At 39.3% G+C, this 26,568-nt stretch overlaps 2 protein-coding genes across 5 annotated transcripts in view; one reads left to right on the top strand and one right to left on the bottom strand.

Annotated features, from left to right (window-relative positions):
* The window catches only part of LOC120533763 (leucine-rich repeat transmembrane protein FLRT1-like), an 89,877-nt gene extending 84,376 nt beyond the window's left edge, over positions 1–5,501 (bottom strand). Inside the window, 1 exon segment of the mRNA XM_039760702.1 lies at positions 3,637–5,501. The gene's annotated coding sequence lies outside the window, so the exon portion shown is untranslated.
* Positions 1–26,568, top strand: part of macrod1 (mono-ADP ribosylhydrolase 1) — a 512,933-nt gene that overhangs the window by 211,704 nt on the left and 274,661 nt on the right. The window lies entirely within an intron of this gene.

Raw genomic sequence — 26,568 nt, 5'->3', positions numbered from 1 at the left:
TCCTCTTAGCTTTACCACAACTTAAGCACATAACCTGTCTTTTTGGGAGGCAGGTTTATTCCAGGATTCATTGCCAAAGTGTGCATCAGTATGGCGAAGGTGTGGTGAAACTCTAAACGATAACGCCTTTATATTCAAGATATATTAGAAACTTAGGGCATTTTATTTGAAGATGAATAGTTTGAAAGGTATTAAAGTTATTTTCATTATTGCTAAAATCATTTTGGCAAAAAAACGCATGTTTGTCACTTTTGGTGTTTTACTTTAGTCAAATCATCAACTAACCCTTAAATATACATTTATCTATTTATTATGCCCTTCTGTCCATCCATTTCCAGGATCGGGGAAGCTGGTGCCCATGCCAACAGCACTGGGTGCAAGGCGGTAAAAGACCACAAGCAGAGTGACAGCCTAACTCACGCACACAAATTGTTACGGGAACAATTTACAGTCACTAATAAAATCATTCCTTTATTGTTATTTTTTCCACCCCAACTGTGGCAAATATGAAAGACACTTCATTTCAGAAAAAACTTCACCCCATTTTCTTTATCATTTTACTGGCCCTTTTTTTTTTTTTTTTTTTTTGAGTCATACACTTCATTTCGTAAATCTTGCTGTTCCTCTGAGCGATTTCATTTGTTGGGATCGTTAACAGTTACAAAGCATTTACATTTAATCCAAGCTGACTTACAATTACTTAATGTGATGATTGTCTTCATTTTAATGTTGGTAAACTTTAACAAGATTAGGCATACTTGTGCATCTGTAAAATTTCCAGTGAATTAAAAAAGAGTTGCGTTGCAGCCGCCTGTCCATTAATGCTGTTTGGTAACTAAATCGTTTATTGTAAAGAGTTCACTTATTGCAAAAGTAAATGAATTCTGATTGGCCTCCCTGTTTTACATTGTTCACAAATAAGCAGAATTAATTTCAAGCTTTCCCATGTACCTTAAACATAGTCTGCTGCTCTGCAGCTTCTTTGTATTATGTAAAGTGCACCATATTCTTACTTTGGAAACAAAAATTAGTGACCAATTTCGGACAGTGCGGGGGGAAAAGAGAGCATAATGTCTAAATCAGTGAATGTAGCCCCTGTGTTTCTATGGTCTGTTCTACTGTACCCTAAATTACCCATTTTCTCTCAGCCACCTCAAAATGATCCAGACTTGTGATGGTTGGCCCACATACTTTAAACCCGCTTTTCCTTAATAAAGTGGCTTGCTGACTAAAATGCCAAAGGTAGGAGTGGGAAGCATTTGTTTAGCACTAGATTCCTTTTGAAATGGATGTTTTGTTTTGAAACACTGCCAGGGGAATATGTAAAAATCTATCTTCCCACAATTTTTCCTCCCCAACATTAGTCAATTATCCCAGCCCAGCAATCTGGTGTCTTATATTTTCAGCATGGCTAAAATTCTCCTTTGGCTTTGTACATCCTTCTGTTCAGTGAACCACATTTCAGTGATTTGGCCTAGCAGTGAAGTGTGCATATCTAAATAGAAATTGCTGTCTGTCTTTCCAGGGTGAGGGGTTCCCCTTTAAATCCCCTGACTAGGTTTACTGGCTCTCATTTTAATAGCAAAACTCAAAGAGACTGGAGCAGACAAGCTGCCTTGTCAAAGGGCCAGTACCTACCCAGATAGAAATGGCTGAAAAGCTGAGATAGGCGACACTGCCAATGCATCTGTATATGTTCAAGCCATTTTTGTGATCGTTTTTTCTTAACGTAATCTTGTCAATGTTTTTTAATGCATGTGTAGTGTTAAATCTGTTATGAGATGTTAAAATGCAAAGCACTTTTGATCAGTGAGCCGGTGAACAAATTCACTCACAGAGAGTGTTCCAGTGAGAAGTGCAGAAAGGGAGAAATGTGAAATCAAGAGTGAACAACCAAAGCAAGTAAGCAAGTCCTTTAGGAAGGGATATTTGTAAAGGGACAAAGCTTTAGGACTGTTCTAGAGGGAATGGCATATAGAAGTGACTACATTTAGAGGAGAGAGAGCGATTCATGGGAAAAAGAAAAAAAAACATAAAAAAACCAAAAGATAAAATGTTTGAAATAAAGAGTGAAACCATTGGAGAACAAATTATAGTATTTAAGACAGGAAATTTAGGTAGAATAGATTGTTGCTGACATCCATCATCAGGGTGGCGCACTATCAGTATTCAACTTGGATGCACTGTCACCAGCTTCAGAAATAATTTTATATTTGCCTATAGCACTGTCTCTAGCAGCACCAGAGTATTGATTTTTAAATTTACTTTAATTCAGTGCTCTTAGAGGAAGCGTCAGGGTAGGTAATGATAGGCTGATGCAGTCTAGTCTTATCTATGATTAGTAGTATTCACAGGTATACATTGCTTTTTACTGCACTTTATTCATCCCATTTTCTACACTAGGCTCTAAATGCCTACAAGCAATTGGGGCCTTTATGATGGACTGTAGATTCCAGGGAAATCCTAATCTCACACACATGCTTTGCATGTTTGAATTTCTTTTTAAACTCGTTTCACACTCATTTTTGTTTACCATGGATCCGCTGCATTTTGGTCGAATGGATTAATCTTTCATTAATTTTATTAGTTACACTGCTGTGGATTGACCTGTTGTTTAATATGTACAGTATATATAAAAAATACTGCGATTAACCAATTCTGTTGTTCTAACCTTGCTGATGGTGGATGCTAATGCTACAGTTTTTTTCCTTTGCCGTTACGCTTTGCAAACAGTATGAAAGCAAAGGCTGGAGGGGTACTGGAAAGTCAACCATTCTAGTTATTTTGGTTACATGTTGCTTTTGCCCAAATGTAGTCAAGCATCTATTACTACTTTAACACTATTTGTCGTCCCCATTCCTGCTGCCATTACTGTAAAAAGCTTCCTTTTAAGGTATACACCTTTTACATATCCTTAATTTGTTTGTATGGCTTCTGTCGCAAAGAACTTGAAAAGGCTTTGATGCGATGTAAAGCTCAATTCTGCCATCAAATTAAACATGAATGAGTTCAAAGAAATGACTGTGATGCACATAACCTGATCTTTGCAAACTGAAATACAAAGCTGCACTTTATGATACTGTATTTTATGATATATGCCTTGTAGTGAACAATTTTGGTCACTCCAAATGCTTGTTTGTAAATATTTGGATACAATTGAAGACAGAAGAATATCAACCAAGTAAATCTAAATAAATATTAGTCATTGCCATTTGTGAATACTTCTCCAGATTTTTGAATTGCTGTAAATTCTTCATATCCTGCCTGGCAGAGGTATCATGAAAAGACCTCATGAACTATGTAGCATTCGCTGCAATCACTCCAAACCTCTCGCTTAAAGTCATTCAGACTTGCACATACACAACATAACGGTGGTCCATGATGAGGTCTAAACTTCCATTTATGCAGCTTACAGCTATGCGTTTAGCTCCCCCCTCACCCCAACCCCAACTTACAGATTTCATACAACATTTCTCCAATCAAATATTTGGCAAATAGATGTATTTTTTTTTGGCTGAAAACCTCTCCATTTCAGTAATGCTGTACCTTATTTTAGCAAGCACATTGCTTGTCCCTAAACCCATTTAATCTTGTAGGTAATTCATTCAAATATTGTGAAGGAAGAGGAGCTCCTACCTTGTGTGTCTACTAGCAGCTGGCTTCTGCGTTACTGACTCATTCAATTAGCTTTTTCCAGGCATCCAAGGCAAAAAATATGAAAATTGGAAATAATTTAAATCCTGTTAGATCTGTGCTCAGTTCTCCACTGTGGCAGAGTGTACATTACCCCCTGTCAGTTCTAAGCCTTTAACCCACTGACATATCTATATACGTAACAAACTGGGAAGAATCCAAGGTAGAGAGTGGATCCAGAATCCATGCCAAAAAGAGAGCGAAAGGGGGAAGAAGGAGGAATTTTAAAAAAAAAAAAAAAAAAGGAAAAAGACAAGGAATTCCAAGCAGGCAATGCTCTCCTCAAATCAGCACTATGATGATCCCTGCAGCAGGGAGAAGCGGTAGTTTTGTTGACAATGACTGGAGGGCTAGCGTGACAGTAAGTGACAGAGGGGGCTGTGAGATTTTGTTGGAATAGTAATGAGGTTCAGCTGTGCTGCCTTCTCTCGTCGCCCAGTGCTGAGCTCTCGTGCAGCTTCCGTCTCTGCCTTGATGGAAGTAGCTTATTTTGTTGATCGGAGCCTTCTCCGTTCTCTCTCTCTCTTTTTTTCCCTCCCTCAATCTTTAGCATGTGCAGCTACGTGCATCTTTGCGCTGCCAAGCAGTTTCCTAGCTGAACTCCGTGCGTGGTGACAAGGGAGTCAGCTTGAAGACAGTATGTGAGATCACTCACTGCCTGGACTCCGGTTTGCTGGTGGATTGGGGAAGGAGGGGAGGGGGAGAGTCTGTGTGTGTGTGTATGTGTGTGTGTGTGTGCGCGTCTGTGTGTGTGTGTCTGTCTGTGTGTGTGCGAGGGAGAGCAATGAGAGAGAGTGCCTGATAGAAGGGAGGGGTAGTGAAAAAAGGAGAGTAGGTACTGGGTACGAAGAACAAAGAGAGAGGAGGAGGAAAAAATGGATGGAGGAGAAACATTTTAATGTACAGATCAACAGTCAAATGTTATTTTCTTTTCTCACTGTGAACCAGTTGCTTGCAGGTGTGTCGCTAATTAGTCTGCATCACCTCCCGCATTTAACACCTGTTTACAAGTCGCATTCAGCACTGCCTGTCCTAAAACCTGAGAAATCTACAATAAATTTGCACTAAACTGCTTATCCTAGTGTGTTACTGCTATTTGCTGAGGTCTTCCTAAGGTTCGCCCATGGATCCCAACACTATCACAAGTGCACAATTTGAACAAAAATTGAGTTTGGATTGCAATTATGAGTATTGGCATTGACCTCTATATCAATTTATAACAGTGGTATTGTTCATGCTGCCCATCTGCAGGTTCACACACACACCACAGTTAAGAGATGAGAACAATCAGTGACAAACAGTTACAAAAATGCCAGACATTTCATTAGATTTAAAAAAGTTTTGTCATCCTGCTGAACTGCTGACTGTCTCAACCTTATAAGTACATACAAGTGATTAAAACCGAACATTAAGTAAGACAGTGCCCATCCCCTATGGAGTAAAATTCAAAAGAGTTTGTGTTCTACATGGCAAATTTGCCAGGCCTCCTCTTTTATATTGTGTGCATTCTTGGTCTCCATATCAAAAGAGGAACATACTAAAAGCTACTAGAATTATTCAAGGATTATAGAAAAGATCCAAAAAGTTGGCATATTGAAATCTTGCAAAAATAGATTAAATACATACTAGGTACAACTGTAAATAAGAAATAGAATTTAATTCATCCATTAATCTATTTTGTAGACCCACTTGATTAGATTCAGGATCCTAGGCAACATCATGGGCTAAGCAGGAACTAGCCCTAAATATAGGAAATGTCAAAAAGTGCCAAGTGCTACATGTGGGCATCAGGAGCACTAATTACCAGTATAAAATGAGAGACACTGTCCTACAGTAAGCAGCCTTTGAGGAAGATTTAGGCATTTATGTTGACATGATATTTTCATCATCTAAGTAATGTGCAGAAGCAATTAAAAAGGCAAAAATATATTTAGCTATATCACAGAAACTGTTGAATATAAATCAAAGGACATTATGTTCAGACTATATAATGCAGCAGTGAGATTGCATCTTGAGTATTTTGTGCAGGTCACCATGCTATAGAAAAGACTTTGCAGCACTTGAAGCCATAGAGAAGAGACAACACGGTGGATCCTAGAACTCCGACAGACTCAGTCTAGATTTGAGGAGTCCATATGGGGACCTAATCCAGGTCTTCAAAATTCTAAAATGCATTGATAAAGTAGATCCAGCCAAATTCTTTCAGCTTAAGGGTAAATCATGTACTTGAGGACATCAGTGGAAATTAAGGGGATGTGCATTTAGGGCTCAAACCAGGAAGCACTTCTTTACACAAAGAGCTGGAATCTGGAACAGATATGTAGTTGAAGCAGAAATCTTAACAACCTTTAAGAATTATCTGAATGAGGAGTTGGAATAGCTTAGCTATTAGCTAAACAAACAAGCCTAAAGGACTGAATGATCTCTTTTCCTTTGTCAAATTTCTTATGTTTTTAAGAATCAGGGAACCGGATGAAATTAAATTCAGTGGTTGAATGGATATATACTGTAAATGAAAATCAGTGTATGCTGTTGCTTCGAAAGTTGGGTTTATAGTAGAACCAACCTAAGTGTTAGAAAAATACTCTTTTCCCCAGTGGATTATAATTTATTGGAACTATTTGCTCACTTGTTAAGGCAGAAAGCATTCCTTCAGATTTTGATTTAAAATTGCTTTAGAGCAAGGATGTAAGTCTTAGCTTTTTCTACACATCAACCTTAGGAACTCCTTTAATGTGGATAGTGGCATCCTTTTATATGTTCTACAACTCTTTGATGGTCAGAAAATAAAAGTGATGGTCATTATGAACAATGCTGCACATCCACTCCCTGACATGCTATTATTAACTGATAAATGTGGTGTTCTTCAAGCCAAAGTTATTCGTAATCATGATATATATTCATTTTTCACGTGAAATTGTGTCCTAAAGTATAGCGTGTTTTATATATATTTAAAAATAACTAGCCTGCGCTTATATTTTGTAATGGGGCTAATGAGTACTTGGTTCCCAATGTGGAAAAAAAGTCTTAAAATGTTTAAGCCAGAAATGTGAAGTAATCACTTGTTCCTAGAGATTGCACACATATTGCAAAGCAGCATATCCATGTCATTTTAAGACAGAAAAAAAGCAAAACAGTTTTATAAGATTCAGGTATTTTAAAAGGAGACTAGTTGTGTGCTTGACTTCCTCCATGCCAATCTTTCCAAGCCAGGATGTGGATTCAGTTCGGAAGGTCCTTGCCTTGCACCATTATTGATATTGACTGTTAATTGTAGTCTCTATTCTGTGCACAATTAGACAATAATTACTGAAAAAAGTCACACGGATCACTTACATTCTTTCACTATATGGAAGCTTGTTTTATTTTGCAAAGATGCTACCTGCTGCTTCTGGAATGATAATGCATGCATGTGCTTCGGTGGTCTAGAAAAAGAAATGCCAAATATGCAGGTAGCATGCAATTAAGTGACAAGAATTGAACAGACATGATAAGCATGTTTTAATAAGGTTGAATTTTGTATGTTTAGTACAGATGTTTTAAGATAGGCATAGTGGTGGTGCAGAACTGTTATTCCTGTTTCAGTGCCAGGTTCTGCATGGAGTTTGCATGATCTCCAGTTGTATCTACAGATTGATTGGCATTAGTGTCAGTAAATTTACTAACTCAGAAATTATCTCCTCTGTTCTTTTATTACCTAATCTTCAGTAAGAGCTACTAATCATGTTTTTATTGTGCATATGCACGCCATGCCACAAAATGTATTACATACAGACAGGCTAACTATTTTAGAAATCTAAAGCTGTTATTAAACATACTTTGCAGTATAATTAGTTCACTTCAGATTTATTGTTATTTGTACAAAGTACTATATGTGTTCTTTTTCGACACACTTCCACCTGGCATGAATTTCACTCCATAGGCTATGTAAAATAACAGCACAGAATGTAACAGGCGAAAAGCAGGCACCATTTAGGAAAAATAATCATTATAAATTGAGGGTGCATCTGTCTATTGTTACAAGCCAAGGCAGAACATAACCACTAAAGAAAGAGAATTAAAAAAACAAAAGTAAGAAAAAAAGAATATAATTTGACCAAAACTGGGGGTTGTCATAACTCTACTCATGACTCCCTCTGAGAGCAGACGAGCAAGCATGAAACATTCTTTCCTTGAGAATGTAGTACCATGAATGTGTGATGAAAGTCATTATTTTCAGTTGACTTTTGTTGCAATGAGAATTGAAGCAAAATGACTTAGTTTATTGAGTAACCGTACAGGATATAATATGCAAACTGGAGTTCCCTGTGTTTATATTGTGAACGCTGGCCCCGGCACAGACAGACGGACAACATTTTCGCACCCAACACACTTTTATTTACACTATGTACAATAATATAAAAGTCTCGTGCACTCACACACCCCAGTGCCTCTTGCACTGATTCCCCCAAGTCCAGGGCCCTCAGTCCTTGTGCCTTCCTGGCCGCCTCCAGTCCTTCCACAAGCTCAGTCCTTCTGCCTCCCGACTTCCACCGCTGACTGGAGGGAGGCGGCCCCTTTTATGGGGAGCCGGATAGGCACCAGCTGCTTCCCGGCACTTAACGGTGGCCACACCCCTCTGTGGCGGAAGTGCCGGCTGCGCACCCGGAAGCCGTCCGTGTCTCCCCGGTCGTCTTCCCCCCGGCACTTCCTGGTGTGGCGGAAGTGCCGGGCTCCCGGAATAAACAGGCACTGGGGCGCCGCCTGGCGGTGGCCACGGGTCCCTACAGGGCTGGGCTTCCAAGCCCTGTACCCGAGGCCCCCTGCATAACCAGGACGGACGCCCCACTCGGTCTGGAGGAGGCACTCGCCTCCTCCGGTCCTCAGCGTCCCGGCGGGCTCCAGCCCCAGCCGAGGTCCGTACGGGATAAACCGGCATCGGGGCGCCGCCTGGCGGTGACCACGGGCCCCTACAGGGTAGGGCTTCCATGCCCTCGACCCGTGGCTCCCAACAGAACCAGGACGGACGCCCCCTCGCGGTCTGGAGGAGGCACAAGCCCTCCTCACGTCCTCCTGGGCTGGAGCCCGGCCGGGGACCACAATATATACACTAGGAAAGAAACAGCATTCGAAAACCTTTAAGTGAGTCATCTTCAAATTATAGTCAGGATCTATTGATAACTGTCCAACAAAGTCTTTTGAGGTTTTTAATGAGTTTTCCTTACAGTGGGGATATGTAATCAGATTGACTGGGTCAGTCACAGAGGTGCAAATAGTCCTCATTTTTGGTGATAAAACTCTTTCTGTAATGTGTTAAATGTTAGCATCAGTTTAACTTCCCATTCGTTTTTCTCCTGCTGTGTCTTGAAGTTGCCCATAAGCACCATGACTTTAAAATCCTGCTCACAGCGTCCGTTGCTGTTGAAGTGAGCTCCTATAGGAACGTCGCTATTGTCATGCTTAATGTAGAACCTGTGTGAATTCATTCTTTGTGTGTTTGTCCAGTTTCTCCCATATGGTGGGCAGTGTTCATACACAGAATTAGGTAGACCTGCAGGACAATGATCCCTTCATGCAATGCTCTTGGCGGTGTGGTATAATTACACAATCTGTATTATAAATATGAGCACACATTTTACATATTTTCTTTAGGCAGGGAGATGTACCATTCTCTGTTGGTTCTATCAGGGAGCTTTGGACAGTTAGTTGCTGCTGCTGCTGCTTGTCTATATTTCAATAGGGGAGGTTCTAGGAATACATCTGTCAACGTGTCATCATTGTTTAGTATTGGCTGAATTTCTTTTATGCTTTTGCTGTCAGAAACGTGCAAAGCACATTTTATTAAATTTATTTATTTGATACTTCAAATTGGACAAATTTCATTTTCAGTTTAAGGGTTTTTTTCACATTGGGACCATGGTACCCATTAACACCATTATCAATGGGCTCCATTATGCCAATGGCAACACACCTTTAAAATGCTTCACTGTGACTGCTTTTTTAATCTTTACCTAAGTTAGAAGGTTTCTTTACTTTAATTAATTCTGCCTTATATTTGAAAGCCATTGTTGTTGTTTGTTATAATAAGTATGTATTTATTGAGCTTCTATAAAAATTATCTATCTATCTATCTATCTATCTATCTATCTATCTATCTATCTATCTATCTATCTATCTATCTATCTGTTTTTCTTATTTGTTTGTTTGCCAATTTTACAGGTATTGGATTATTTTAACATTGTTTAAATATTTACTTTATACTGTAATGCTTTCCTAATTTTCATTAAAATGTGTAATTTATAAATGCCATGGTAGACTTGTACCACATCAAAGGTTGTTTCCGGTCTCACAACCATTGCCCTGCAATCTATTATTGCTTTAAATAGGTTTGTAAACGTTATTTTATTAGAGACTTGATGCTCACTACACATATGTACAGAAGGGAGCAGCTTAGCCAATCGGCCATCCTATTAATTGGCTGCAAGAAATGAAAATCTCTTATTTTAAATTGAAGTAAAATCAAGCCAGTTGTACATGTGTCCCATTAACATGTCTTCTGAATAGGAATATGGGTGATTGGTCATTGTGGCCTGCCAGTGCTCAAGTTAAGGACCCATGTTTTAGAGATCTCTTTCTATTCAAAGAGCTATGTTGAACTCAATACTCTACTCATTTTCTTATACTATTATGGATATGCCTAATATTCAAGAAAGACTTGCCATTTTGGGCCCACTGTTAGCCTCTTCATTGGACAGAATTCCCTGCTGTAGATGTTTTGTTCAGTTTCTTTCATTTTCACACAAAGACTACCATCTTTTTCTGGCCACATGTCTGCTGGGAATGATAAGCTTACCTGTATTAACAGTCACTTTAACAATGCAGGGCATATTAAAGGGCATCATGATCGGTTCATTTGTATCACATCACCTCTCACCAGCCCAGTAGATTAAAGTTTCTGGTGTTATAGCTGTTTGTGATAAAACACAGCTGCCAGAATAAAGGGAAAAAATCCTGTGCTCCAGGGCCCCCACAGCATACAGCTGGATGATGTGGCTGAGGTAGACATTGCAAAATGAGACCGTTCTTAAGCATACAATAGCTAACAGCTCTGATTCAAAGCCGCAACACCATAAGAGAACCAATGACTTTGCCACTTGCTTATGTCATGCTGATGTGGACATTGACAACTTTTTAGAATTGTAAAAGCTTCCTCTCTTGAAATTGCATTGGGTCTCTCTCCTGTGGCATCAATTTATCCAAATTTAAATAGAAATCGAATTGCAGAGAGCAAAAAATAACAGAACTGAAGAATGTGTTTGAGAGAGATGTTGCAATTTGCTGTTTTTTTCTTTTTCTTTTTTTGGAGAGTGGGGGCTGTATGGAGAAAAGCGCCTGTGTTAAGAAGAGTGAGAATGTCTATACGGCCAGTGTCAGAGTGATTCTGTATTGAAAGATAGAGAGTGTCTGTATTAGGGGGAGAGAGAGAGAGGGAGAGAGACTGGAAAACGAGTTGATTCTTCAGCAGTCTCTGTTGAGACAGGCCAAACACAGGCTATGAATTTTAACTAAGCTGTCTCCCTAGTCTGAAAGCAACCTCTAGAACTGAACCAGAGAGAGAGAGCACAGGGGGTTGCAGACCTCTTTTCCTGACCCGTGGCCAGGAGACTTTGATGTTGCATTGGAATCAATGAACTCCTCAAAGAAGGATCTCCAATGCCCATGTAACACTGCCGGGGCCTGTTAACACAATCATAAAATTGTGACTCGGGTGCAGGCTACAGTGTTTGAGATTGCCTTTTCTTTGCACAAGTTGGTGTTTTGAATGAATACCATTTAAGGATAAGGCCTTAAATTTTGGATACATTCTGTGGTAGAATTGAATATAGTTTTTTTGTGTTGTATTGACACTGTGACCCAGAGGCTATATGTAACCTCGTATGTGAAGTCCAAGAATGTTTATATATAACAACAACAATAAAAACAAGAAGATCAGAATGTGCTCAAAGCATAAGCACATTTATCCCTGCTTTATGGATTAATGAAATGGGTCTGCCTGTACTTCTCTGTTCAATATCCGTTATCTTTTTGGTGCAAAAGGTCATTATTGAGCTGCCATTACTCCTTACCCTGGGCAGTACATATAGGAAAAAATACCAAGTAACCACTTTACATGCAACACAATAAGATTTATTTTTAACTGATTGAATGTTGAATTTTTCATCTTTATATGAAAAAAAAGTTCAAAGTCTTCTGAGAGTACTCATCAATAGTCTGCTGTTAGATCATACAGGGGTCATGCACCCTAATTAAAGACTCACTTAGGATTTAATAAGCAGCCATTGTATGAATGGGAGGAATATGAACTGAGTTATATTGTTGTTCTTCGACATACGTCAAAAATGAAAGATCATCATTGCATTCAGCCAGCCCTTCCTTGTCAGTGTGCAACCCTTTGAGAGGGTGCTTTTTTCAGAAATGGATACACACAGCTATTGACACCATAGTACTATGGTGTTTGACTTACCTGTACCGTATGTATAATTGTGCTGAGTGCTCGAGGCTTTTAAAATGGAAGGAGCTCTATAAGGATACTTTGTTGTGAACTAGTTTGCTCATGGGGCTCTCGTGTGATTCTCAACTTAACCACTGTCTTAGTGGAGTCTACAAGTTCTCCCCTTGTCTGTATGGATTTTCTCCAAGCACTTGGATTGCCTGCCATATCCTGAGAATGTGTGAGGTGATTTGGCAGCTCTGTTTTCCATATATGAATGAAGTCCCCAGCAATGGACTAATGCCTGCTTCAGGAATGGCTTGTGCCTAGTGCAGCTGTTGAAGGCTGTGGCAGCTCCCCCTATATTCTGAACTAGACATAATGGTTTAAAATTTGATAAATAAATAGTATTGAACAAAAAGTTTTTGCATGCATAAGATGTCCTAACTTATTTTAAGTTATTTGGAAAAAAAATATGAATTGTGGGCTAATTAAAAACACAATCAAAGATGTGATCATATGTAAAGTCTTTCTTTGTCGTTGTTAGTGTAATGGTCATTGTCTAGGTTTAAAGTGGTTATTGGAGCAGATATTTTTATGACCAGATATATTTACTGATGCCATGCTTCTTTAATTGCCCTTTACAACATCAAAGAGGGATGGTATCCTAATTCCAACCCACACATCCCAGGGGTAAGTGAAGTGGTTATAAATTTTTTGAAAATTGGAAAGTTCACACAAGGATTGCTACTTGTAATTGCATTCTTTAAAACCGTTGAAAAAAGTCACCCCATCACTTTTACAATTATAATTTTTTTCTAGGTTTCTCTATTAAATTTAGTTTAAAAAATGTTGGTGTTCCAAAGTTATATTTAGGTATAAGCCTTAGTCTTTTATTATTTTTCATTCACGTTAATTCTACGTTTTCTGTTGAGGTTGTGGTGTCAAGATGCTGATCTATACAGACCAAACCATCCCATTCATGACAGCTTGTTTAAAGTCCACCCATGTAATTACCTAATGCTTCCAGGGTACTTATACAATCTCTCTAGTGTGTCTTGGGTTTGGCCCAGGTCTTCTCCCAGTGGGCATTGCTTTGTACACATCCTGTGCAAAGGTGCTGCCTACTAACTGCATACTTTCTTAATCTAGAGAGGTAGTAGTTATATTGCAAGGTCCTCCAGTTATTGCTGAGCTCTTTGTCCTATCACAGAGATCATATCCAGCTAATCTGTGAAGGAACCTGATTTCAGTTGGTTTTTATTTACGATATCATACTTTCTGTCATTATCCAGGGCTTCTGATTGTAGGTGAGGATTGCAATGTAGACTGACTGAAACCTTTGTCAATGAACATAGCTCCCCATCATAGTCTGGAACAGCACCAGTAAAACTGCTCCTTATTTACAAATATTCAGTTAATGCCATTATCACTTCTTTCCTCACTCATAAACAAGTGGAACAATTCAATTTATTGTAAACATGGAAGTTGAATTGACATTTCCTTTATCGATAAAAAGTGTGTTTTACATGTCAAGTTCATGTACCTGTCATGAGCATTGCCATCTCTCTTTCATTACTTAAAGTGTACATTTGGTATATCACAAACATGGCATATATGCATTTGACATACAAAACTGTTCTAAAGTTAAGTGTTTTCTATAATTTTAAAAAATAAATTGCCACCCCTGGCATTTTATAATTGGTGGCATTTTATAATGGGACCTTATGGGCATGGGACACTCAGAAAACAAAAATCCAAATACAGCAATGACGGTTGCTTTTATATTTTTTAGGATTTTGAATGGTTGCTGATAGTTGTACAGTACAGTGTTCTGGATCTTCTTGCACAGTTTAACAGGTTACATTTAGTTCTACGGTTAAGTCTTTTGTCATGTGTACAAAGTACAATGAAATTTACGCTTGCCTGTCTCTTCAGATTGTTGACAAAAAACTAATACCAAAAAAACTCTTTATATCCAACATACTATATGCAATTATAGACAATATATATTTGTATGTTTTATATATTTATACACAATATTTGCTATGTTAAAATATTTGAATTCTTCTGAGTCACTCTTCCTCAACCTCACAACCTCTATATAGAAACTTCCTCTGACCCTGCTGGTGCAATTGCCAATGCTATTGTATCATTTGCCAGACAAGAGGAATAAGCAGGCATGTGGGACAGCTGAGGTCTTTATACTGTTTGCCTTTCCAAGGTAGTGAGTGTTGCACATGTCGGGAATAGAGGGCAACTTTGTTCTGTGCTTTCTTCACCACCGCCTGCAATGCTTTATGTTCTTGAGCTGAGCAGGTGCTGTATCAAGATGTCATGCTACCAGCAGTGATGTTCTGATCGATTGGCTGATTTTTGTCCCAATTCACTTAATCTGTGATCGGTAAATCATTCAAAAAAAAGTTTTTTTTTTTTATCAAAATCTGCTTTTCTGAGGTTTACAGTAATTTAGTTGTGGCGTTCCTTTACGCAACGTAATATGATACTTGAGGAACCACATGGTTCATTTTGCTGCCAAGCTTCCTGTAAACAGAGTGCAGACACTCAGACTTGAGTGAAGACATTAATATTGGCTTTTACATTAATGAAAGTGGAGAAATAAACTGAAAAAGGGAATCTGGGGGTTGTCCTTTGCATGGAGAGGAACAGCAGATTGTAGGAAATAGATGCATCTTTGGGATAAATTAAAAGGGAAACCGTTCAGGCCTTTTCATTTTGTCATGAAATTAAAATAGAGACTCCTTGTCTGAGTTTTGATGGTGAGAAAGTTTGTGTTTATTACAGCAGCACACATTTTTAAATATCTATATATATAATTCACTAAGGCAAGACAACCATGAAAAGCACGCCGGAAGGGGCGTGGATTCACTAAGCCACCAAGTGAGACACCTATGGCGCACACAGGAAGGAGCCACGCCCACCAACTCCAAGACCATTGGATACGACGACAACTCGCAGGGCCACCCCCACCAACTCGGACGTGACGACACAGAAAAAATGGTGTCATTTATGTTCGTCTGTCGTAGAGGCCACATGCAGTGCAGGTCAGGTTAATGTCATGTACCTCCGAGCTACGTTGACTGTTCATAGAGGCATGTTTCTTGTGGAGGTGAATCACCATATGCAGCGTGTGAAACGGTTTGCGAGGGGTATCCCATGGGATCCTTAAAACAATCCTTTAAAACTGAGGTTAAAGCACAATGAAGGAATCAGTCTTTAAAAACCAATAAGCCCTGTGCCTCTGTTTCATTACCGTCTCACCTGCTTCACCAATGCAGGCCATGCAACAGTCGAGACGCTCTGTCAGCAGCTGACCTTCTCTGTGTCTGACCGGTTCACACAGAGGCAGCGCAAGAGAAAGCCGCACCAGAGACAGACAGAGGCACACACACAGGCAGCTGGTGGGCGGCTCTCCGTGAGTTTCTCTTGCGAGCGGACACATGACCAGGCGGAGTGTATGCTTCAAGAACGAGGCTGGACGCAGCTTGCGACCGGGCACATGAGCAGGCAGTGTGTATGCTTCAAGTGCGAGGGTGGACGCGACAGGACCATCTAGGAAAAATCATGTCGCGGATGTGATTCGCTGTATGCAGTGTGTAAAACAGTTTGTTTGTCGCAGATGTGAATCGCTGTATGCGGCGTGTAGAACAGTTTGCGAGGGGTGTCCCTGTGTCTTTCCAGAAGTGTTCAACCATCAATAAATAATTATGCAGCGTTTGTTATGCCGCAGGTTCACTATTGTGTTGTATTTTGCTCTCTCCAGAGTTCCATCTTTTCATTCACTTACTGTTGTATTCTCACACTAACCTGTTTTAGACTTTCCAGAAGTGTTTACCATTCAATAAATAATTATGCATGAGATTTAGTGTGTGTCTAGGCATGGGTAAGCCGTTGAACCCCATTCGGGCTGCAAACCGTGGAATTGCCACTAAGTGCGACTCATACGCTCCCACTGTTTTCGTCCCTACCCTTTGTACACACCCCCCTCCCACACGTTGACTGTTAATAGAGGCATGTTTCTCGGAGGTGAATCGCAATATGCAGCGTGTAAAACTGTTTGCAAGGGGTATCCCATGGGATCATTAAAACATTCCTTTACAACTGAGGCTAAATCACAATGAAGTGAGCAGTCTTTAAAAGACGAGTTTTCGGTTACGACGCACGACCGTGTGCAGCATAGCAAAGTGTTGTACCCGCTACATACAGCAATTCGCATCCGCGACAAACATGCGTCTTCTTAGATGCTCCTGCACTTTGTACACACCCCCCTCCCACCTCGCTACGCCGCACGGACGATTGTGTGTTGGTTCGTTCCGTGCATTGTTACAATGTTGCTTTTCTTGCTGATTTATTACATTACAGATTTTGCAAATGTTAAATTTTCTCCCTGTGCTTAAAAATTATTAAAAAAACGGCCTGATTATGCGGCGTATGGTACGCCACGGGTTGGCTAGTAAAAAATAACAGATAAAGAAGAATTTGCCCTCACATAGTAGGCTTCTTAACTTAAGAACCAAATGTGGTGATTTTACATGCAAACTCATTAAGCATATCAGTCTTGTTCCTCTTGATAAGCGTGAAAATTTTATTAGAATTGTGGCTTGTAATTATGACAAGTTTTTTTTTTTTAATGATGGTTTTATTGTGGGTAAATAATGTCTGTACATTGTTAAGGGTTGAATAAGTGGAGAAATCCCAAAGAACAGTTAGGGTGCCACCCCATTTATTGCAAGGTACCAGAAAAACTGGAAAAAAAACAAGCGCTCAGTAGCACAACAGAAATTAGGCTCTTTAAATGCCTCAGTGAGCAAACAGGCTGTTTACTTAAAGTGGCACTCTCAAGTGGGTCTGATCTGAGGAGCATAGTCACGCTATGGCACAAGTCCAAATTGAGATGTCACCTTTTGGGGCTGTCTGGCTTTTTAGGGTTTTGACTGTAAGGAGTGAGCATTCTCACAACGTTGTGGGATTGATTCAGTTGCCCTCATTGGGCATCTGTGAAGGAAAGAAGAGATGATACTGTTAGCGACAACACCCCCTCTCGTCCCAGAGTTGTATTGCATACCTTAGCTGAACCCAGAAGGTGACCCGCAGATGCTAATGCTTGACAACATGTTTCATTTGTTGAAAAAAGTCTGTTTTAAGGGTATTTTAGTTTGATTTTATGGTCACTGAACAATAACTCTACAGAACTTCATTTTCTAAGTGAAAAATGAATAGGTAACACCTGTGGTCTTCATTTTAATTATAAAACTACCACTTTAAAAAAGAGGCTTCTTCATGGTTGCTTATGAAAGAACTTAATGTACAATAGATAAAAATTTAAAAGTATAAAGAAAACACATCAGAATTGGTATCATAATCGTCCAGTTCTAGCAACATGAAATTGGTGATTGGTATTGGCCCTAAAAATAAAAACCTGATCAGAGCATCCCTAGCTGTCAATGATGATGGACTGTATGGTGCACTTGTAGAACAGATGGAGAAATGTGAACTGCCTTTAGACATCTGAGGAACCTGAGGTGCTTTTGAGCCTTTTTGACAAGAAACTAAATATAGTGTCTCTACTTGATTTTGTTAGTTACAGTCACTCCAAAAAAACTTAAAGCTGCTTATACTTTTAATAGCATACCCTCTTATGGAGATTGAAGTGTGGTCTGCTTTCTGACGACTATGATGAGCTCCTTGCATTAGCTCACATTAAAGGTGAGATTGCACTGCTGAGTCACCAGATAGGCCTCTTCTTTTAAGCCATTCGACAATTCTTGGTGATCAGGCCTATGATGGTGGTGTTATCAGCAAATTTAATGACGAAGTTGAATCTGTGTCTGGTCACACAAGGAACTGTCTGGACACAGTCATAAGGTAAACAAAAAGTTCAAAAGGGGCTTCTGCACATTACTTTGTGGAGTACCTGTGTTGAGCGTCATTGCAGATGATGTGATGCTGCCATTCTTTTCATGCTGAGGTTTGGCTGTCCAAAATCAAATTGCAGAGCATGACACTAACTCCAAAATTTGGTTTTATTGTCAGCTTTGCTGCTACAACGGTGTTAAGTGCTAAGCTGTAATCTATAAACAGGATACTGGCTGAATCATTTTTATTATCCAGCTGTTCTAGGACAGATAGATAGATAGAGATTACAAAACACAGAACAAGATGTTACTATCCTTGTGCAAGCATGTACAATAGGTTCAGTTACGCTTGTCGGTGAATGGTCAATGGTAGACTTAGATAAGTTTTCCAGAATATTGGGACACATCATCAGTAGTGTTGCTCTGGCTCATGGGGTGTTTCAGCCTTTCACACTATACACCCTCACCAAAGGCGGACAGCTATAGGGTGATCAGCCCTATGCTTGCGTCCCACTCCCAATTAGTCATGAGAGTTGCTTTGGTGCCAAAAGACTGACATCTCATGAACCTATGTATGGCAGCCTAAGTTTGTTAATTGGGGGCCCAACAGGGGATATTCCTCTTCATTCAAAGCCACTGGCTACTTCTCTCTGCTGCCTCTGATGCAGCTTTGATGGTTGCACGCTGGCCCTGGCCCCTAATTCCCAGGTCTCTACGCAGTTTGATGGTAAATGCTGCCACAGTCCCTCTGCATCCAACTTCCACTGGGCAAACCTCCATGGTCCAGCCGCAATGATGCGCTTCAGCAGCCAACTCAGCATAGCGTAGATATTTCCGCTCGTATGCCTCATCCACGGAATCCTCCCAGGGTACGGTGAGCTGGATAATGTAACCCTTCCTTAAGGAAGGGGACCAGAGCACCATGTCAGGTCTCAAGGTAGTAGAGGCAATCTCCGGAGGAAACCCCAACTGTTGGCCAATATCTACCTGCAGTTTCCAGTAGCGTGCTAAGCACAGCTGGCCTCTTTCCGATGGTGTGGAGTTGCTCCTGGTAATTGTAGGCCCTTCTTGGACAAAGGCAATCGTCCATGGGTGATTAGATATTGATGGTGAAAGGGCATTGATGAAAGATCGTTTTTCCTCTATTGTGGACGCAAGGCTCTTTAGGACCTGGTTGTGGTGCCAAGTGTATTGCTCTTGGGTGAGACTGGTCTTACACCCTGTGAGTAAAGGAGGCAATATCAGCTCTCAGATATGCTGACATTGTGGGGAATATTCAGCATGGATTGTTATGCAATCTTTTTGTGCAACCCACTGAATTAGAGCTGAAAGTCTGCACTTCAACTGCATCTGAGTTGTTTCATTTAAATTTCATTGTGGTAATGTACAGAACCCAAATCAGAAAAAAGTTGTCTCTGTCCAAATATTTATGGACCTAACTGTATCTATCTATCTATCTATCTATCTATCTATCTATCTATCTATCTATCTATCTATCTATCTATCGGTTCCTAAAGAGCCTGGAGAATAAGTAATCTTAGAATGTTTTGTCTATTGTAAACTAAGCAGCATGTGACAAATAAGTGCTGTTTAATGGGTATAAACCCAAGTTTATGATAGATGTTCTTAAGAGAAGCAGTTTACATTTCCCTTGATCACACTTGCCAACAGAGCCACCTGACACATCAGTTTCCATCTGACTGTCCAAGACTTTCTTCTTTTCTAAAGCAATGCAATGTTTACCAATCTTCATTGTTTTAAATTAGTCAAACATTATTTGGAACATTTTAACAACTCTAGTAAATAGAAAGCAGAGACATGTAGAAGCACTGGGATGGTTCAATCAAAAGTTTCTGTGTTTATAGTATATGGCTTAGCAATATAGAGTGACATAATACTCCATGAGTATTGGGACATCCTTTTTCCATATGTTTCTTCCAAGTGCACAATGTTACAATTAATCCAACACACACATCTTTGTAATGTAGGAGGAGACTGGAGCACATGAAGGACAATCCGCACAGACCTTGGGAGAAAATGTAAACTAATCTTAGAAAGTGGTTAAGTTGGGAAACAAATCAGGGTTCCTACAGTTAACCAATGCGCCTTCTATTCACTTCAATATGTCCTTTCCATTTAATAACCCAAGAAAACTTCAGACATTTAACAGTAGACAATGGCCAGGTGCAGGATTTCAACCTAGGATGCTAAGTTGGTAAGGCAGCTAACCTACCCAGTGAACCATTTGCCATATTATATCTGTGTGTGTGTATATATATATATATATATATATATATATATATATATATATATATATATATATATATATAGAGAGAGAGATAGATGTATATATATATATAGATATATATATATATATATATAGATATAGATATATATATATATATATATAGATAGAGATAGAGATAGAGATAGAGATATATATATATATATATATATATATATATATATATATATATAGAGAGAGAGAGATATAGATATATATATGCAGTGGTGTGAAAAACTATTTGCCCCCTTCCTGATTTCTTATTCTTTTGCATGTTTGTCACACAAAATGTTTCTGATCATCAAACACTTTTAACCATTAGTCAAATATAACACAAGTAAACACAAAATGCAGTTTTTAAATGATGGTTTTTATTATTAAATAATTATTATTATTATTAAAAAAAATCCAAACCTACATGGCCCTGTGTGAAAAAGTAATTGCCCCCTTGTTAAAAAATGACCTAACTGTGGTGTATCACACCTGAGTTCAATTTCCGTAGCCACCCCCAGGCCTGATTACTGCCACACCTGTTTCAATCAAGAAATCACTTAAATAGAAGCTGCCTGACACAGAGAAGTAGACCAAAAGCACCTCAAAAGCTAGACATCATGCCAAGATCCAAAGAAATTCAGGAACAAATGAGAACAGAAGTAATTGAGATCTATCAGTTTGGTAAAGGTTATAAAGCTTTGGGACTCCAGCGAACCACAGTGACAGCCATTATCCACAAATGGCAAAAACATGGAACAGTGGTGAACCTTCCCAGGAGTTGTCGGCCGACCAAAATTACCCCAAGAGCGCAGAGACGACTCATCCGAGAGATCACAAAAGACCCCAGGACAACATCTAAAGAACTGCAGGCCTCACTTGCCTCAATTAAGGTCAGTGTTCACGACTCCACCATAAGAAAGAGACTGGGCAAAAACGGCTGCGTAGCAGATTTCCAAGACGCAAACCACTGTTAAGCAAAAAGAACATTAGGGCTTGTCTCAATTTTGCTAAGAAACATCTCAATGATTGCCAAGACTTTTGGCAAAATACCTTGTGGACTGATGAGACAAAAGTTGAACTTTTTGGAAGGCAAATGTCCCGTTACATCTGGCGTAAAAGGAACACAGCATTTCAGAAAAAGATCATAATACCAACAGTAAAATATGGTGGTGGTAGTGGGATGGTCTGGGGTTGTTTTGCTGCTTCAGGACCTGGAAGGCTTGCTGTGATAGATGGAACCATGAATTCTACTGTCTACCAAAAAATCCTGAAGGAGAATGTCCGCCATCTGTTTGTCAACTCAAGCTAAAGCGATCTTGGTGCTGCAACAGGACAATGACCCAAAAAACACCAGCAAATCCACCTCTGAATGGCTGAAGAAAAACAAAATGAAGACTTTGGAGTGGCCTAGTCAAAGTCCTGACCTGAATCCAATTGAGATGCTATGGCATGACCTTAAAAAGGCGGTTCCTGCTAGAAAACCCTCAAATAAAGCTGAATTACAACAATTCTGCAAAGATGAGTGGGCCAAAATTCCTCCAGAGCACTGTAAAAGACTCATTGCAAGTTATCGCAAATGCTTGATTGCAGTTATTGCTGCTAAGGGTGGCCCAACCAGTTATTAGGTTCAGGGGGCAATTACTTTTTCACACAGGGCCATGTAGGTTTGGATTTTTTTTTCTCCCTAAATAATAAAAACCATCATTTAAAAACTGCATTTTGTGTTTACTTGTGTTATATTTGACTAATGGTTAAATGTGTTTGATGATCAGAAACATTTTGTGTGACAAACAAGAATAAGAAATCAGGAAGGGGGCAATAGTTTTTCACACCACTGTATATAGATATAGATAGATATAGATAGTGAGACTTGGCCGGAGACCACATCTTTATAAAACTCACACGTTTATTAAGCACCATTACACACAAGTTTCAGTCCCAAACACCACACAAAGCACTCAGCAATAATCTCCACAATGAACTTCTTTCTATCTCAGTCCTTAGCCGCCTCTACTCTCCTCCTGGGAGCTTGTCTTGCTCCCACACCTGACCCAAGCTCCCCGAGTGCAAGTAGGCAGTACCTTTTTATTCCTGCCCGGATGTGCTCCAGGTGACTAATGATGATCTTCTGGCAGCACTTCCTGGTGTGGCAGAAGTTCTGCCCTTTTCCCTGGAAACACTCAGGGCGTTCATGGCAGGTTTCTCCGCCATCTTGCCGGGTGTGGCGGAAGTATCTGTTTCCTGGTTCCACGAGTCTGAAAGCGCCCCCTGGTGATGGTCACGGGTCCCAACAAGGTAAATCCTTTTCCCTCTTTTCCCATAGTCCTTTTATAGTCCAGGGCGGTTGCCCTCTCGTGTCCTGGAAGCTTTTAATGTCCACTTCCGGTCCTTTCAGGCATCCTGGCCAGGTAAGGACCCCAGCAATCTGCCACTGTATATAAATATATAATATATATATATATATATATATATATATACTAGCAAAATACCCGCGCTTCGCAGCGGAGAAGTAGTGTGTTAAAGAAGCAATGAAAAGAAAAGGAAACATTTTGAAAATAACGTAACCTGATTGTCAATGTAATTGTTTTGTCACTGTTGTGAGTGATGAGTGTTGTTGAGATATATATATATATATATATATATATATATATATATATATACAGTATATATATATATATATATTTACACACACACACATAAACATATATACATATCTATACATATACACATATATACATACATATATATCTACATATATACACACAAATACATATATATATATATACATACATACACACACACACACACATATATATATAAACATATATATACATATACATACATATCTACATATATACACACACAGCTATTTCGTATCAGTGCAGTACGCTGTTTGTTAAAACGGTTGACTCCCGCTCTTACGTGCAATAACAAATCAAATCATTCAGTTGTCTTTGCTCATATGTCATTTTAGAGCTGGACGCCTGGCATCTTTTTGGCCACAAGTTCGTTTCTGTTTGGTGTGAGGTTCTGTGTTGTGGAGATTCTCAGGATGGATTGCAGGTGCTCATCAGTGAGGCGACTCCTGTGTGCTGTTTTGTTAGTCTTTATCACTGAGAAGAGCTTCTCACACAGATATGTGCTACCAAACATGCACAAGGTTCGAGCCGCATGTAGACGGACTTTTTTTGTTCTTCAAAGTCACCAAAGCGCCGTGCAAACTCAGTGCGCAATAACTCGAGTAAGCGGTAAGCGTTCAGCAAGGCAGCTGAAGCGCTGCATTATGGGATCTGTAGTTTATTTTGTTACCAGCGCTTCATATACCCGGGCTTTAATAACAATAATACAGTATATAAAATGATCTCGGGCGGATATAATTACACGCCGGGCCGGATGTGGCCCGTGGCCCTTGAGTTTGACACATATGGACTAAATAGAACTTGAAAAGATATATTTTTCAAATGTGATCGCGCAATTCAGATAGAGTTGACGCGCACTACAGCCTGCATGCCTCAATGAGTCATCCTCCCTCGCTCTTACTTTTTTACCGTTCATCTAATGAATACACGGAGTATGGCTTTACCAAAACAATCATTGATGGCGAATAAAGTATCCATTATTCGAGTATGTAGAGCGGGATATATATATATACATATATAGATACCCGCGTATCGCAGCGGAGAAGTAGTGTGTTAAAAAAGCTAGAAAAGAAAAGGGAACATTTTAAAAATAACGTAACATGACTGTCAATATACAGTATTTGTTTTGTGAGTGTTACTGAGTGTTGCTGTCATCAAGGATTTGATTATCATTATTTCTTTCAATCAGGTTCGTATTTGTAGGATGTGTTGTGTTCAAGTTACATTCCGTGTTTGTCAATCGTTGTAAAGATGACAGGTTTCATTCATCGATTCGTTTCTTACTGCATCAATAAACAGCTCCTCTTCTTTATCTGAGACCTGACACACTGCATGCACGGGTTTTTACACTGTCTTCCTTTAGCGGGACATTGACTTTTCCACCGTGTGTTTTGTTTCCGCAGTAGCTGGATTTATGAATATGCTTATCAGACTCTTCATATTTTTTGCTGCCTTTTCAATTGTGTAATTCGGTTTTTGTTCAGCGCTCTTTGGAACTGTTGCTTTTATCTGTGCACTCGTCAGTTCACGTGAGCCACTCGGTGTACTTGCATCGAAGGTTCCCAGCTGTGCTGGTGCCAGCTGTGCTATGTCCATAGCTTTATTTAATGTTACCTTAGTCCTGGCACTTAAAACTTTCTCTCGCAGTTTCGCTGAGTTTGTGTCAAACACCACCCTGACCATCTCATCTTCCTCTCCATAAGCACAGTCCTTAACCCGTGAATATTTACCCGTGGCAGTTTGCTATTGGATTGCCGCTGACGGACGGCCTTATATGGGCAGGCACTAAATTACAAACGCCAGCGGCAGCCTGTGTATGAACTTAGTTTAAAGTGTAGGTTTACACTAGCAGAACTCATGAATATGGTTGTATATGTCACTCGCTCGCTTCTTATTGTTTCGCTGCCTTCTCAATTATATAATGCATGTTTTCTTGAGCGCTTTTTTGAGGTCTTCCTGGTTTTCTATGTACTGCGTGATTACGTGGGAGGCGTGATGATGTCACACGAAACTCCGCCCCACGGCGTTGAAGCTCATCTCCATTACAGTAAATGGAGAAAACTGCTTCCAGTTATGACCATTACGCGTAGAATTTCAATATAAAACCTGCCCAACTTTTGTAAGGAAGCTGTAAGGAATGAACCTGCCAAATTTCAGCCTTCCACCCACACGGGAAGTTGGAGAATTAGTGATGAGTCAGTGAGTGAGTGAGTGAGTGAGTGAGTGAGTGAGGGCTTTGCCTTTTATTAGTATAGATATATATATATATATATATATAGATATAGATATAGATATAGATATAGATATATGTATATATATATATATATATATATATATATATATGTATATATATATATATATATATATATATGTATATATATATATATATATATATATATATATATATGTGTGTATATATATATATATATATGTGTGTATATATATATATATATATATATATGCATATGTGTATATATATATATATATATATGCATATTTATTGTAATATAACAAATAACATAATGAATTCACAATTGTTTCAGAGAGAGAGTTAAGAGACTTGCTCAGTATCTTGGAGTGAGATGGAGTTGGGATTGAACTGGCGACCTAGTCCTAAGCCACACTGCCTGTCTGCCTAGGTTTGGGCATGCATGGCCTCCTCTGGAACTTGCTCATTCATCATTATTAATAATATGACCAAAGACTGTAGCAGCAGAGTGACTTCTGAAGTGTACAGAAACCCCTTGTCTGCCAATGTCTCCAGACTCATTGGCTGGCAGTTTATTACAAAATGCACTGCCAATGCAGCAAGTGCTTTATCATGGGGAAAATAGTGGAAAGTCGTAGGCTGTGCAAATTAGTCTCTCAAAATAATTGGATTTATGCATGCATTTCATATAAAGTCAGAAACCCTCTAAAATTAAGAACATTTAACTAAAAATGGAAGAAGCAAAGGCTTGGTGAAGCATCTCAACAGAGAACAGACCAAGCCTTTGTTTAACAGCAGTGGCTCTTGTGATTGATGTAGTTATTGTGCATAATGAATTCGCTACAGTACTGTTTTATACTGTTTAAATTTGCCTCAGGTTTCTGTCCCAGCGCTTATGCTTTCCAATACTGGAAGATGGAACTTCAAGAATGCTATTAAAGGCATACTTGTGTATAAATTCCCAAAAAAGAACTGGTACCATTCTGTAATCATTTCTCATATTTATGTGTATTCACCTCAAATTGCTTATTTTTATTTTTTTTCTCCAAGCCGTCTGGAGTTTTTTTTTTCTGTCCTCCCTGGCCATCGGACCTTACTCTTATTCTATGTTAATTAATGTTGACTTATTTTAATTTCTTACTGTGTCTTTTATTTTTCTATTCTTCATTATGTAAAACATTTTGAGGTACATTTGAGAAGGTATGAAAATGTGCTATATAAATAAATGTTGTTGTTATATATCTGCAGTTATAACAGCAATTTGATGTTAACTTGAGTCTATGGGTGACATGTGAGTGGCCTCTGCAGTGTCTGATGCATGCAGGACGGGATCTGACACCCTGTTACCCAGGACTGGATCAGTCAAGCTTGTGAATAACTTCTTTAATCCCTGTGGGGAAATT

Source organism: Polypterus senegalus, chromosome 8 (genome assembly GCF_016835505.1).
Source record: "Polypterus senegalus isolate Bchr_013 chromosome 8, ASM1683550v1, whole genome shotgun sequence".
Classification (NCBI taxonomy): Eukaryota; Metazoa; Chordata; class Cladistia; order Polypteriformes; family Polypteridae; genus Polypterus; species Polypterus senegalus.
Note: the sequence above shows the minus strand (reverse complement) of the source record. Positions and strands in the feature narration are given on the sequence as shown.